The sequence below is a fragment of the Papaver somniferum genome, unplaced genomic scaffold, assembly GCF_003573695.1.
Source record: "Papaver somniferum cultivar HN1 unplaced genomic scaffold, ASM357369v1 unplaced-scaffold_133, whole genome shotgun sequence".
Lineage (NCBI taxonomy): Eukaryota > Viridiplantae > Streptophyta > Magnoliopsida > Ranunculales > Papaveraceae > Papaver > Papaver somniferum.
Genome location: NW_020622492.1, coordinates 19,136,409 through 19,152,249, shown reverse-complemented (window position 1 = coordinate 19,152,249; position 15,841 = coordinate 19,136,409). Strand labels below are relative to the sequence as shown.

The 15,841-nt window shown below is 40.9% G+C and overlaps 1 pseudogene; it reads right to left on the bottom strand.

Moving 5' to 3' along the window:
* Positions 1–3,424: 3,424 nt before the first annotated feature.
* The window catches only part of LOC113333647, a 45,802-nt pseudogene continuing 33,385 nt past the window's right edge, over positions 3,425–15,841 (bottom strand).

Genomic DNA, 15,841 nt, shown 5'->3' with positions numbered 1-15,841 from the left:
TTCAATGATATACATGAATATACCATCACATGTTAACAAAGTGCCATTAAGGATATTATAATCTTCATAATGACAATAGTCAGCCATTAGAATACGATCATAGAAATGTATACAAAACCTGATTCTAAAATCCTTGTAAAACAAGGATAAGTTTTATTGAAAGCATAAAAACCTAATTTAAGTACTACCCAAATTTACCCTAATTAATATTAGACTAAATCTAGGTAACATATGATAATCTAATAAGAAATTGATGTGTAATTGAAGTTTTGTCAAAGGAATTGAAGAAGAAGAAGAAGAAGAAAAGGTAGTTTGAGTTTTTTGGGATTTTCAGATATGCAGAGCAATAGGAGAGAGACCCCCCACTATCAAATATACTTAAAAAGAATGAACCTTCTTTGTTAACAAAAATATTCACATTTTGAATCTTGAGTTTCGTTTCAAAAATAAATAAATTTTTAGGTCATGTTAAAGAGGTTTCAAGTCAGTTCATCTGCGTCATTAATAACCTTTGCTAACTTGTTAAAAGGACATATGCAGGTGGTCAGATTCATGTCCAAATGTTGTATAATGAAGTGACTAACAAGGGTTAGTCAAATAAGATTTCAAATGATTTTCGGAGAGTTTCCAAATTTACTTTTAGTCCATAGAGATTTTTGGAGATTCTCTTAATGTCTCTTGTTATTGGTTAGAGACTTTTTTTTAAATCATTTAAATTTCCTAGTACTCCATTTATTGGATTAGGATATCGTAAGAGTCATTCCAACCCCCTTGTTATTCGAAGGAGAGTTGAAAGTCATTGATTTATTGTTTTCAAAGATTTTGAGAGACTTTTTTAGGAAAATAAGCATGGTAGAAATCTCTACCCATGAGGTGATATTTTGGGAGATTTGGAAATTTGGGGAATATTTGTTTTTGAGAGCATGACCATTTTTTTTTAAGTTGATGGCCAAGTAACGGGCCATTTACGCAATAAACCAGTGACGAGATAGCATAACAAATAAGATGTGGGATGAGTCGAATAATGAGAATGAAAATTTAGGCATATGACAATACTGAGATTTATTTTGACAATGAACACATAATTTACTAGGTATTCATGATACATTCATTAACACTAGTGAGACCACATGTGCGATGCACATGCTTGAATTTGATTCTTAACAATACAAAATTTAATAATAATGAAAAATAAATTTTAAAATAAAAAAATTTAATATTCTTATTTGTATTCATTATGTAGATAATTCAAAGAGCTTTCCAGATATATTAACTTTGCGAAATCCGATGTGTATTTTGAAAGATATCAAGTTTTTAAAAATTTTGACCTATTTTTAAAACAATGGCATTACTGTAAATATATAAACATTGATTTAATGTACATATGTAGAGTAGTGGTTTATATTTAAGGCCATATTAGTAATATCAGGGTTACACCAATCTATTTTGTCCTTTTGTGACCAACCAAAAATAAAAAAAACTAAAGCTAAGGATGGAGGAATAACCATTAAACTAGACATGTCCAAGACTTTTGGAACTTCTTAGTTAAAAGCATGAAAAATATTGGTTTCTCTGATGCTTGGTGTGACATGATTATGGAATGCATATCCACTGTTACAACTTCTATCTTGCTTAATGGTGCTCCAGGTAATATCTATAATCCAGCTAGGGGTTTAAGACAGGGTGACCCTCTGTCACCCTATCTTTTTATTTTATGCATGGAAGATTTATCTAAGAGTCTTAATAAAGATGAAAATGATGGCCTTATACATGGTTTTAAAGTTACTAAACATTGTCCTGCTCTGCAGATGATTGCTTGATTTTCATCAAGGCTAGGGAAAAAGATGCTAGGAACTTAGCCACCATTATAGAACAATTTAGTAAATTTTCTGGTCAAGCAGTGAATTTTGATAAATCTGCTCTTGCTTTCAGCTTTAAAGTCCCTCCCAATATGAAGAATGATCTAGATGACATTTTGTAGATAAAGAGAATGTCTTTGCAGGAAAAGTACCTTGGTGTGCCTCTTCTTTTGTAAAAACATAAAGTTGATTCCTTTGTTCATCATGGAAAGCTATTCAGGAAAATTAGCTCCTTGGAAATCTATTTTTCTAGCACCACCAGGTAAGACCATCCTTAACCAGTCAGTTTTAGGTAGTATGGCCAACCATCATTTAGCTGTTTTCCCCATGCCAAAGATCATCACTGATAAAATGGATTCAATCCAAAAAAAAATTTGGTGGGGAAAACAGCAAAATGGTAAAGGAATCTTCCCAAAAAAATGGAGTGACATCCAACTCCCTAGAGTTTTAGGAGGTTTAAATATTAGAAAATATGATCTTTTAAATCAAGCTTTACTAACCAAGCTTGCTTGGATAATGTTGGAGAATCCAGATGCAACTTGGGTCAAAATCCTTGAAGGTAAGTATTTCAATAATGTTAATCCTCTTATTGGCATTATTCCTAAAAATGGGTCTTGGGTTTGGGTAGGAATCTGCAAAGGCTTGGAAATTGTTAAGAAGCACTACATCTTAGAAGTGGGTGATGGCAGTAACATTAGGATTTGGAGAAATAGTTGGATCCCAAGCATTACTGGTCCACCTACCTCTCAATTTATATCTAATAATCCTTCTTATGTTAATCAACTTATAGATAGAAGTTCAAAATCTTGGATATTAGAAACGTTGAACATCCTCTTTGACCAGAATATTGTTAATGCTATAACAAGTATTAGAATCTCATTATATGGAAAAGACAAAGTTAGATGGAAACCAACTCCTAATGGGGAGTTCTCAGTAAAGTCTGCTTACAGAGTTATACTGAATGATCACCTTGTTAGACATCCCACTAAGAATAACTTGAACATATCTTGGAACTCTTTTTGGAAAATAAGGTCACCTCCTAGAATCCAATATTTTATATGGAAATGCTTGCATAACTGTATTCCAACTAAAAGTTGGCTTGCTAGGTATATTCAATATCAAGATTCTACATGTTGCTTATGTGGTCAATATCTTGAGACTTTGCACCATCTTTTTGTTGACTGTGAGTTTACTGAGAGGGTTTACAATAGTGTTAATCCTAATGTTCATAATACACTAAAGAACTTTGATTTTCATACTTGGTTGTGTGGTTTATTTAATGTTAACACTGCTCAACATCAGGTGGATACACAGGTTTTTACATTAGTAAGCTTTGTTTCTTGGTTTGTTTGGAAATCCAGGTGTGCTAAACATTTTGAAGATGTGTAGGTTAATGTTTTAAATACTACTCATAATATTATAACAGAAATGGGAGTTTAGACTACTAGTACTTCAACTGTACATAATAGAAGACATGAAAATAGAACCCCCTCTTATTGGAATGTATCGATATATAATGTGGATAAAATCAATTTTGATGTTGCATTTATTAAAGAGACATGGAATTATGGATATGGTCTAATTTGTAGAGATATTTCAGGAAATTGCAATGGATGGTAAGGAGGTGCTGGTAAAGCTCTAGATCTGGAACAAGCAGAATATAAAGCTCTCCTATAAGCTGTTTTGTGGGCAAAAGGACAAGGAAAGCTCTCAATACATTTGGAAGGAGACTGCAGTAACGTGATAGACGCTTTGAATGGAAATTTCTCGGCAATAAAATGGACCTCAGCAAATTTAAGTTTTGATGCATTAATAATTCTTAGAGACTTAGATTTCTGGCACTGCTCTCATGTTAAAAGAGACGCAAATTATTTGGCAGACAAAATTGCAAATCAAGCAATGTCTAGAGATTTTCATGTCTCTCTTAGCAATATGACTGTCTGGATAAACACATTAATCCAGCAGAACAAGAATAATCTGTAGTAATCTTATTATTAATATAATTCTTATTTACTATTAGAAAAAAAAAGACCAACCAAAATACCTCTTTTCTTTATATTAGTACTAGAATATAACCCGTACCGTAACGGTCCGGGATTTACATTGTCGTTGCTATTAATCTTGTTTAGCCTCTCGAAAACTGCCAAAGTCTTTATACAACATAACAAAGTGTCATCACAGCCACAAAACAAAATCTTGTTTGTGTAACCCAATGCAAACATATCTATCAAGAATCCCTCGATAAGACTCGTCTTCATTAAATTTCAAATAATTTTATGCATAGAGATCCCAGTTCTTTCCTCTCAACTTAAAGAGTAGAATGAGTGAGACTATGAGTGGATCAGTACATGAAAACTAATAGAGAAAAAGCCACATCAACTTCAATGTCGCTATGCACCCAGACTGTCAACGTATTATTATTAGCACAAAATAAAATTCTAAATTTATTTGCATTAGCAAATGGAATATTTGAATGACCGAAATTAAAGAAAATTTATATTCCCTCTGTCCCAAGAAAAATGGTACTTTCAATCATTTTTTGTTGGACGGAGATAGTACATTACATTAAATAAAAAAGAGAGACCACACTCTTCAAGTATTTCATGTCATTGACGGCCTGCCACATTCTTCCAACAATGAACTCAGTGTAAAATTGTGTATATAACCTTCCCGAATCTTATAAGTTAAATAGGAGTGCTCAAAACGCTCTTAGCAGCTAGAGCAGACATCATCAATATAATTTAAAATCTTAGTTCTTTAAAAAATAATTAGTTTTAGAGGCTTCCATATTAAAAATAGAAAAAAGAAAATATGAATCGAAGGACCTTACTGTTACAAATCAAAAATTGGCTTCGCAACTTGCAGCCATGTACATCGAGATAGATAATTAGTGTACAAAACAAAGACTTATTTATACGAAAAGGGATCTTGAAGAAGTAGGAGTTTACACCCTGCAACGACATGAGACCAACTTATGTAACCAAATTGGTTTAATAAATTTAACCTGACAATAATCTTTTTGTAAGAAAGTTAAATATTGCTAGCCTCGATTGTCAATCTGGATTAATGCCATAGGGTTTAGCTCATGATATGGCCACAATAAGCTTTAGGGAGATGAAATCTGAGATCAATATTGGCATAACTACTGCACCTGGTGCATGTTATGGAATCACAATTTTTGATTTTCATTAGAAGAGTTTTCTACATTTTACTATTTAGTTTTCAAACTTCATAGGTCCTACTTGCTCCAGATTCAAGCAGGCAATCAATATGTACAACAATGCCTAGGTAAAGGTGAGAAAGGCTGACCAAATCCGTCAACACTTGCAAATGATAAAGATATTGAAACCCAAACTGAAAAAAGAAGGGAATAACACTCGCAAATGATAAACTCAATGCTGAAATAATATAGGTGAAAAGAAAGTGCCCAAGCCGGCTGTTCTTATTGAGTTGCTCCTTTGGAAGATGTACGTCATTCTCTGCCATTTTCCTAGATGCCTGCAATTTATAATGAACGTTGTTGATGTTATGATCAAACGATATATTCTAATTTTACATAAATACTCAACAATCACGGTCCTTCATATGTCATATAGTCTTTCGCTTACAAAATCTGGCAAGCGTAGCAACCAAGCCGAGCAATTATCGCCTAAACTCCAAGAAATATCCAATGGGTTCCAAACTGTTTTTATCCAAGTTCTTGTTCTCTTCCTACGAACACTCTTCCCATCTACTTTCATTCATTTTTCTATGCGTCTTCAGTTGCTAACAACAATTTCATGAAGCAGGTGCAAAAGTGCAGATCGGAGCTTCCTTATCTATATTGTGTATAACCATGCCAATCATCATTATAGTAATCCTAGAAAAGACACAATTTTTTTTATCAGTTCAACAAAATAATACAAAGAGAAAAATGTAAACAAAAGGTAATGACAGAGACACACAAAAGTGTAAGGAGCATCGTTGACGGATTTGAAATCATCTTTTTTTAAAATGCAAGATAGAGTAAAAAATCAAAGACAATAAGGAAGGAATCACAAAAGTACAGGATGATAGGTTCCAATAAAAACATCTTATAGTCAGGAATGTTACTCAACTACAGGAATTCCCAGATTCGATTCACATTTTGGTCCACCTCAGGTCACCTTCTTAAGACACGCATGGAAGGCTATATATCGTCAAACATTTTCAATTAGTATTTTGGCAGAAATCGCGTTGTAATGAAAGAGATTAACAACCTGCTTACTTGGGGTGGACGTGGAATATTTAACGGAAAACTGTGTGTACATATTTCATCATCAAACACGTGTATGTGAGAAGACACGTGGAGAGCATGCGAACCAAGTCATCAAAACATGATGACACACGCCCACAGCCAAGAAGCCCATCCCGTCGACGTCGGATCTTTGCCCGAACAAATCCAAGGGCAGAAGTTAAAAGATGTACCAAAAGCACGGTGTACTGTGGAGCACCAAATAACTCCCGAAGAGTTACTTTATCTCATCCCCAAAAGAAGCCAAGATCAACGGTGAAGAGAAGGTTGGCTGACATGGACGTGACAGGGGCAGAAGACACTTGTCTGACACGAGCATGCGTCTCAACTACCCGCATTAAACACTCTGAGCAGTATACGTGTCGATCAACCCGTGGAACGGACGAGGATGAATCTGCGTGATCAAGCAATGAACGAAGACCTCTGCGTGATGGACACAAAGCACAAGAAGATAAGGTTCCAACGGCCCTCAGAAACGGGTCCCACACTCTAACCCTATAAAAAACCCCTCTCCACCAAGAGAGAGGGGAGGAGAAAAGAGAGAAAGGTTTATAGAGAAGTCGAGAGAGAAGAATTGTTAGTGTAAGTTTACCTTTTACAATTCGCAGACCTATGTAAACTCCAAAGTCATTCGACTACCTCTGTAATCATCAAATGCATAGTGAAAACGACAACCCTGTGGATGTAGGCCTTAGTGCTGAACCACGTAAATCTCAGTCTTATTTACATTTCAGCACTTTACATTCATTTCATACTCCACGAGTTTTACTTTTACACTTCGTTTTCTTTATCTTCCTCTATGTGAACGCCTCTGGTGATGATATTAGACGAGGCAATGATAAACCCGAAGGTTTTGAGCCAAGGAATCAATGCAATTGTCTCATCATTGCGAGCATGTGTATAGAATGCGAACTTTGTTTGTGAACATATAGATGCCTTCGTGATTTACGTGTTCACAATTTGGCGCTAGAAACAGGGACTTCGTCCCGGTAAAAGATTTATCTTATCCTGTGATTTCATCTTAAACTAGCATATGATTGCTCTGCTTCATTAGCTCTAGCAGTGTTTATATTTTGTTAACTTTATTATATTCAAAAACACACCCATTATCTTCATTAGCTCCGGCAGTATCTATCGAAGCAGTTTAAACTGATTAAAAGATTTATTGCTTAGATCCACGGATTTAAATTTTTTTAGATCTCGTACGGACCTGTCTTTTCGGTGGGTTTTCATACATTTTCAAAGGATCTACGTGCATCTTCCAAGGGATCTTCACGCGTTTTCATGTATTTTCAATGAGTCCGCACTTTTAATAAGACCTTAACCCATGTATTTTAACTCATATGTTTTAATCAAATGAGCCTCCCTAAAGTTTTCTCTGTGTCCCTCGGGCAGTTTTTCCCCATCTTGGAATAGGGTATTTCGCAAACTAACCCGATCCGCACGGACATTTCTGTTTCTCGCTGTTTGAAATTCCCTTGTGCAGAAAGAAAGCAACAAAAGGACCCAAGATGGAAAAGACGCAGGAGGCAGGAAAATCCAAAGCCTCGTCAAAGGAAGCACCAAGGACAACCCCGGTCATCACCCGAAGCAAGCAGAAAGGAGACAAAGCCAAAATGACTAGTCAGAGGCAGGATACTGCGGAAATCACTTCGCCTATGAACGCTAACTCCGTTGCAGCCGCGGCTCTCAGAGCAGCGGCGACAAAGTACAGTACGGCTGCGGCTGCCCCGAAGGCTGCAGAAACCAGCAAAACTTTTGCTACGAATCAATTTCATCAACCAAAAGAAAGGGTGGATGAATCCAGAACACATCAACCCACGCATCCGCCAACCTTCGGAATGCCATCAACAAACGATCAGAATCAAACAGTGTCGGCGGCTCTAACACCGCAGATGGGCACTTAGCCTGATTTGGAAATGCCAACAATCGAAGCTGAACCTCTACCACCTTTAGTGCAAACCATAGAAGAAGGCGGCACCATGGCCGTAGTAGCACGAGCTGGGACTCCTAATCAGGGGTCAAACTAATCACATCGACTAATGGCTGAGCTTGAAGAATTGAAGAAGAGCCAGCAGGTTTACGCAGATGCCGTAGCTTTGCTGGCCAGAGAAAATCAAGATTTAAAAGACCGGATTGCCCTAAGCACGAAGACCATCCAACAACTTGATGAAGCAAATTCAAAGGAACCAGAACCTAATCGAGACCGAAGAGTCATCGTAGCAGCTAATGAAGGCGCTGCTAGGGGAAGTAGCTCATCCGACCCGGATTATAATGACGAAGAGTCAGACTATCACGGGCAGAAGAGCGTAGGGCACCACCGCGCGATGGAAGAGCTGCGTGATGAAATGATGGTTGAGATCAGGCAGTTAAAAACTAGACAAGGCGGGGGAAGGTTAGAAGAGGTCATAAGAGAGGCTAACTCCACGCCCCTAACTCATCGCCTGGACAACACCCCTATTCCGCTGAAGTGCCCTGTCCCGACCTTCGAATGCTATGACGGATCCAGTGATCCCGCTGCACATATTCGGTATTATAACCGTGTCTTAGCCAGATGGAGTCAGAACGACGCCGTACTCTGTAGATACTTCCCATCAAGCCTGAAGGAATCGGCATTGTCTTGGTTTGATAATTTGCCGCCTGACTCCATCCACTCCTACGATCAACTCGCAGAAAAGTTCTTAAGAACTTACATGTACAACAAGGCTGTTAATACCGGAATGGATAAGCTCTTTTCGCTGGCAATTGGCTACAAGGAAAACACGAGGGAATACACTAACCGATGGCACAAGATCTGTCAAGCCATAGGAAGTGTGGACCCAGTGGTAAGTATCAACTGCTACAAGTGGGGATTAGACCGAATGAGTCCACTATTTGTTGAGATTCATGGAAGCGTGCCTAAGACAGAAGGAGATCTTCGAATAATTATTGAAAAGCACGCTCGTCTTGAAGAAATCCAGCGTGAAAACCCGAGGGCATGCCCGCAGAGGTCTCACCGTACCAATTCCGCAGAACAAACCAATGGGGCCAAAAGAAATAGATCAGCGGAACGGCCTCACGAAGATAGGAAGGAACGAAGGGATGAACGACGAAAAGACGATCGAAAATTCGAAGATCAAGTTTACACGAAGCTCAATGCTAGCTATGCTCGGATCTTGCGAGAGATCAAAGGAAGGGAAAATTTGGAGTGGCCGTGGTCTAAGGGAAAACAGCCCCCAAGAACCGAGAAGTCTAAAGATTACTGTGAATATCACTGCTTCAATGGACACCAGACCGAGAAATGTAAAAACCTCAAAATAATGATCCAAAAACTGATTGATGCTGGCGAACTCCAACATTACATACGAAAGGAGGTCCGAGGATAGATCCAAACGGACCAAGCCAGTCCAACTTCCAGAGGGAACCGCACAATCAACACCATCTCGTGTTCTGAAGCCGCAGGGCCCTCACTTACAGCACAGATAGGAAAGAGGCTACGGAAGCAGTTCGAGGACCACTGCGAATTATATAAGATTGATGGTGTAGAGGTGGACGAGCACGAAGAGTGGATGGACTCACCTATTATCTTCGATGCTGAAGATATCGAAGATATGGAAGATCATAACGATCCCTTGGTCCTAACACTACCAGTGGCTGGATGTAACCTCAAAAAGATCCTCATAGACGGGGGAAGCTCAGTAAACGTTCTATTCTACGACGCATTCAAACGAATGAAGCTCCATGAAGAACACTAATGACCTCTTATTACACCATCTACGGATTCAATGGAGCACCCACGAAGCCATTGGGAGACATCGTGTTGCAGGTTAACGCCGGACCCATGAAAGTAGAAACACGATTCAGCGTGGTTGACGCCCCATCCCCCTACAACGCCATTATTGGACGAAAGTGGTTACATAAACTCAAAGGAGTGGCGGCAACTTACTACCAATATCTCAGATTCCCTACACCTGAGAGGAGTGATGGAAATCAAGGGAGATCGGGTCTCTGCAAGAGAGTGCCAAACCACTCAGGATCGTATCAACAACGAACAAGAAGAGCAGCGAAAAACCCGAAGAATTAAAAATAAAGAAGCCGCGAAAGAAAAGGCCATAGACCTGTTCCTCAAGGAAACCACAGGGAGGGGTTTGACAAAGGATGATAATGTCCTAAACACAGAAACAGGTACTTCAGCAGCCAACGAAGGACAGAAACATACCAAATAGCAATCAAAGAACGTCCCAGTCCTCGGGGATCCGAAGCCGGTGTTCACACCAGTAGAGCCCGTAAAAGAAATCAACATAGGAACGGAAGAAAACCCGAAGATGATCAAAGTAGGGACCATAATGGACGAAAGAAGAGAAGATTCCTTAACCAAATTACTTAAAGAATACGCGGATGTATTCGCCTGGAAGCTAGGAGATATGCCGGGGATTGACCCGAAAATAATCCAACACGAGCTGCGCATCAAACCAGGCACGCCACCTTTCAGGCAGAAAATAAGAAAAGTTGCACCGGAGTATCATAAGGCAGTGGAAAAAGAACTTCGGAAACTACTAGAAGCAGGGTTCATCAAGGAAGTCAAGTACCCTACATGGATCTCCAACATGGTCGTCGTTCCTAAGAAAAATGGAGGGGTTAGGATATGCATCGATTTTACTAACCTCAACAAGGCATGTCCAAAGGACAGCTATCCCCTGCCAAGCATAGATCAGCTGGTTGAAGCAGTAGAAGGATACGAAGAGCTGTCATTCATGGATGGATATTCTGGCTACAACCAAGTAGCCCTGGCAGAAGAAGATCAACTACACAATTCTACACCCCACATGGCCTTTATTGCTACACTAGAATGCCCTTTGGACTTCGAAACGCAGGGGCAACGTACCAAAGAATGGTCGATGCTATCTTCAGGCCATGGATTGGTAGTACCTTAGAAGTCTACGTTGATGACATGCTCGTCAAAAGTAAGCTGCGCAAAGATCACCACCAGGATCTGAGAGATATCTTCGAAGCAATGAGGAAACATCACATGAAAGTAAATCCAGAGAAATGCACTTTCGGTGTCACCTCAGGGAAATTCCTCGGATATCTGGTAACAAAAAGGGGCATTGAGGTAGACCCAGCGAAGATTCAGGCCATAGTAGAAATGCCATCCCCGAAGAATTTAAAAGAAGTGCAGAAGCTCAATGGGTCCATAGCAGCCTTGGGCAGATTTATTGCCCGATCCTCGGACAAATGCAAACATTTTTTCAATATTCTCAAAAAAGGGAGTAAGTTTGAATGGACCGCAGAATGCGAAGAAGCCTTCCAAAAAATCAAAGAACACCTGGCTTCAATTCCAATCCTGCAGAAGCCTGATCCTGATGAGGTTTTGGCATTGTACATAGCAGCGACAGAAGACGCAGTTAGCGCAGTGTTGGTCAAAACCAATACGAAGATAGAACAGCCTATCTATTATGTCAGTAAGACCCTCAATTCTGCGGAAAGGAACTACACGAAGATCGAACAACTTATCCTGGCATTGGTATGGGCTACTCAAAAGCTGAGAACCTATTTCCTAACTCACTTCATCCGCGTCCCATGCAAAGCACCACTGGAAGCAGTCCTCAAAAGCGCGGGAAAAGTAGGCAGAATAGCCAAGTGGAACACCCACCTGGACCAATTCAACATCATTCATGAAATTCAACATTCCCAAAAATCCCAAGTTTTGGCGGATTTCTTAGCAGACCTCCCCTGGACAACGACGAAGAGATTAAGGGAATACCAGAAGCCGAGGAAGAAAGCAAGGATCCAATGGATATCCTCGAACCCGCGAGTCAAAGACAATGGGAAGTCTTCGTCGATGGTTCCAAAAATAAGGAAGGAAGGAATAGGCATTGTCATCACCACCCCAACTGGAGAAAGGATCGTACAGGCACTCAGGTTAGAATTCAAAGAGCATACTAACAACATCGTCGAATACGAGGCAGTCGTACATGCCCTCCGCTTAATAATAGAGATGGGGGTAACCGATGTAAGACTGACAAGTGATTCGCAGCTTGTCATACGGCAAATAGGGCTCGAGTACAATGTGTACGACGACACCCTCTCAGCTTACATGGCCTTGGTCCAAACATTGGCATCACAAATTCCGAACATCAAGTTCCGGCACTTATGCAGAAGGGATCTCAGGCACGCGGATGCCCTAGCATATATATCATCCATGCTGAAGGACAAAAGCGTCGAAGCTATTAAAATAACAAGGGTATACGAGCCTTCAATTGCATCGCAATTCTCCTTCGCTACCAATCAAGATACAGTGGAAGAAAATATCGAAGACCAGGTAGGAGAAGACATCCATAACGATTTTGACGAAGAAGATATCCTGTCAAGAGCAAATCAAGACGAAGATTTCAGCAACGAAGATGATTGGAGAATGGTGATCCATGCGTTTCTCGAAGAGGGAACCTTACCCGCGGATCATAAACAAGCCAGGAAAATACTCTCCAAAGTAGGAAGATATGATCTTCGGGATGGGGTCCTGTACAAGAAATCCTTCCTCGGACCGTTACTACGTTGCTTGTCCAGAAAAGAGGGGCATCGAATTCTAAACGACATCCATTATGGTGACGCAGGGAATCATAGCGGCATGAGATCACTAGCCGACAAAGCAAAAATGCAAGGATATTACTGGCCCACAATGATACAGGATGCCGCAAGAATGTCCCGACGATGTGAAGAATGTCAGCGTTTCGCCAAAAAGATACACGCGCCAGCAACAACGTTAAATTCTGTAGATAGCCCGTGGCCATTTGCAAAATGGGGCATAGATATCGTCGGGCCTTTCATCGAAGGATCAGGGAAAAGACGATTTTTGATAGTAGCCACGGACTACTTCAGTAAATGGGTGGAAGCTAAAGCCTTAGCCAGGATCAGAGACGTGGATGTGTTTACTTTCATATTCCAGACATCATTTGCAGGTTCGGCATACCAGCGGAAATCGTGTCCGATAATGGTAAGCAATTACAGGGGAAAAATATAGACATGCTCTTCGATACTTTCAAAATAAGGAAGAACAAATCCACCCCCATATACCCTCAAAGCAACGGACAAGCGGAAGCCACTAACAAGACCCTCGCCCTTATCCTCAAAAAGCAATTAGACGAACATAAGGGGCGATGGTGTGAACAGCTGCACAATGTGTTATGGGCATACAGGACAACACGAAGATCTGCCACTGGGGAATCCCCGTTTCTCCTCACTTATGGAGCTGAAGCAGTCATCCCAACAGAGATCCTCATGCCAACCACAAAGACCGAAGCATGGGAAAAATCTCACAACAGACATGATGTTAGAGAGATTGGACGACCTGGAAGGAAGAAGGGAAGCAGCATTGCAGAAGATGGAAAATTATCAACGAAGACTAGCAAGGGAGTACAACAAAAAGGTAAAGCTTCGAAATTTTGTAGAGGGGCAGTATGTGCTAAGAACAATCCCACAGTATCAACGAGAAGAAATGGGGAAAGTTAGCACCTACATGGGGAGGACCTTTTATAATACACGACATTGCGGGAAACGGTTCCTACTATCTTCGCAATCTGAAAGGCGAGGTCCTCCGGCATCCTTGGAATGCTAAGTGGCTCAAACCGTACTACCCATAGGAGCAACGCAGCTTTGCATCTGCGTGAAGAATACCAGAAGAAGAAGCGTAACCGCTTTACATGTTTCTATCTCTGGACGAGGAGTAGCAGGCCTCAACCTATCAATCAAACAAGCTTTCTGAAACCTTCAAGTAAACAAAACTTATCAACAATATTGGGGAAAGTAGTTAATCTACAATCTCTCAGGGCTCCCCCATCAGTGTCCATGAGTGTAAGACCAGGGGGAAGGCACCCAGCAGAAAGAGATACCCAACCAATCTTAAGGCAACGGGTCGACGGAATGGGTGTATGTAAATATTTTAACCCCATATCCTAGAACGTTGCCTCGGCCCCCACCGTCTGGGAATCCTCTGGCCCAGGGTTCGCCAGGGGGTGACAGGTCTCAAGACGATCACGAAGGTACCTCCCTTCGGTATCGCACCCAAACACTTAAAACATTCTTCTTTTGTTTTTAATGTCCTTCCTCACAATGCTTAAATAAAAAACAAACTGATACTGCAGGTATACCAAAAGAAGGATCCATTTCATAAGGTTGGTTACAAAAAGCGGCAAGGCCAATTCAAGGAAAAAACACATCAAAAACATTCTTTTTACAAAATACTAGCAAAATCTAACTGAAGGCTAATGCCGTGGTTTCTACTTGGAAGATGCCGCCCCATCAGCAGGGTTGTTCCGAAGAGTTGAAGGGACGCTCCCACCAGAAGAGGGTCCCGAGGAGCCAGGCAAGGAGGCAGGTACAGGACGACGCGGATAGCTCTTGACGAGGCCATGCTCGGTCTTAAGGCCAAGCTCAATCTTCTCCAGCATCTTGTTTGTCTCCTCCGCCAATTGACACCGAGCCTTATGCATAATAACTGTCGTTCGCTGGTGGGCTTGAGATAACAACGAGGATAGACGATTCACTTCTTTAGAAGCACCAACGGCCTCCTCGCGGGATGCCGCCAGACTCTTAAAATAATTAGTCTGTCCTTCCTGCTGCGCTAAGGAAGATTGAGCCTTTTCAAATTTTTCATTTGCAGCGCGGAGTTGTCCCTCGAGCTCTGAAAAAGACAACACAAGGGAGTTAGCACAGAAAAGACACAATCACACTCGACGAAATGAGGTTATACCTTCGACACAAGCCGAAGCCTCTTCATACTCATTAACAACCACGTCTCGCGCTTCATCAAGATAGTCATATTCCTCGGATAATTTCTTATAATCTAGTTGAAGGTTGGTGAGAGTAAATTGACTTGCATCTAATTCTACCTGCTTCATCGAATCCATGTGACGAAGGTGGTTGACTTCGTTGTTTATCTCTGTTACCCCTTTGCTAAGTCTGTACATACATACTTCGAGATTTCTCTCAGACTCAGCCTGGCGGGCTATTTCAGCGCGAGACGCAGCAAGGGCTTTGCTGAGAGCCCCAACCTCGGCTCTGGCATCGTCCCTTTCTCTGGTAAGACACAACATACTCTCCTAATTCCCGGAAAAGGAAGGGAGCGAGCCTTTCGTAATTCCTCTTCCAGAAGATGTATTCTAGCCTCTAACAACGAAGTACGCTCACGGGATTCCCGCAGATTCTCACGTGTCCAACAGCGTACCATTGAACAAAATACGGTCATGGTTATACAGATTCTGCATATCAACCATCTGAACATGCCTTGCGCGCCATCCCTCAGCCCGAGCGTCCCACTTTTTGGCTTCGCTCTTAATTTTTTCGACCAACTCTTTGATACGAGATTTTTGTCGTGCCCTTTCATTCCGAAGCCATATCAGCTCGGGGACTCCACCCACTGAAGATAGGGTGGGGAGACTCAGACAGAACAACAAAGTAGTAGAAAGGAATTACGAGGGATAAAAGATGGAGAAGAACTAAACCTGTGAAAGCTGAAACTTTGCCGCGAGTTTGCTAACTCAGCGCGAACGGTGGCAAGCTCTGAACGAAGACCAGCCTCCGCTTCACCCAGCCTTTCTTTCTCTTTAAGGCTATTCTTCAGTTCTTCTATCTCCACCTCAGCCGCAGATAATGCCTTTTCCCTGTGACGAAGCTTAGCCTCCAGCTTCAAAGATTTCGCTTTAAAGAATTGATACAACACATGGTTACAATG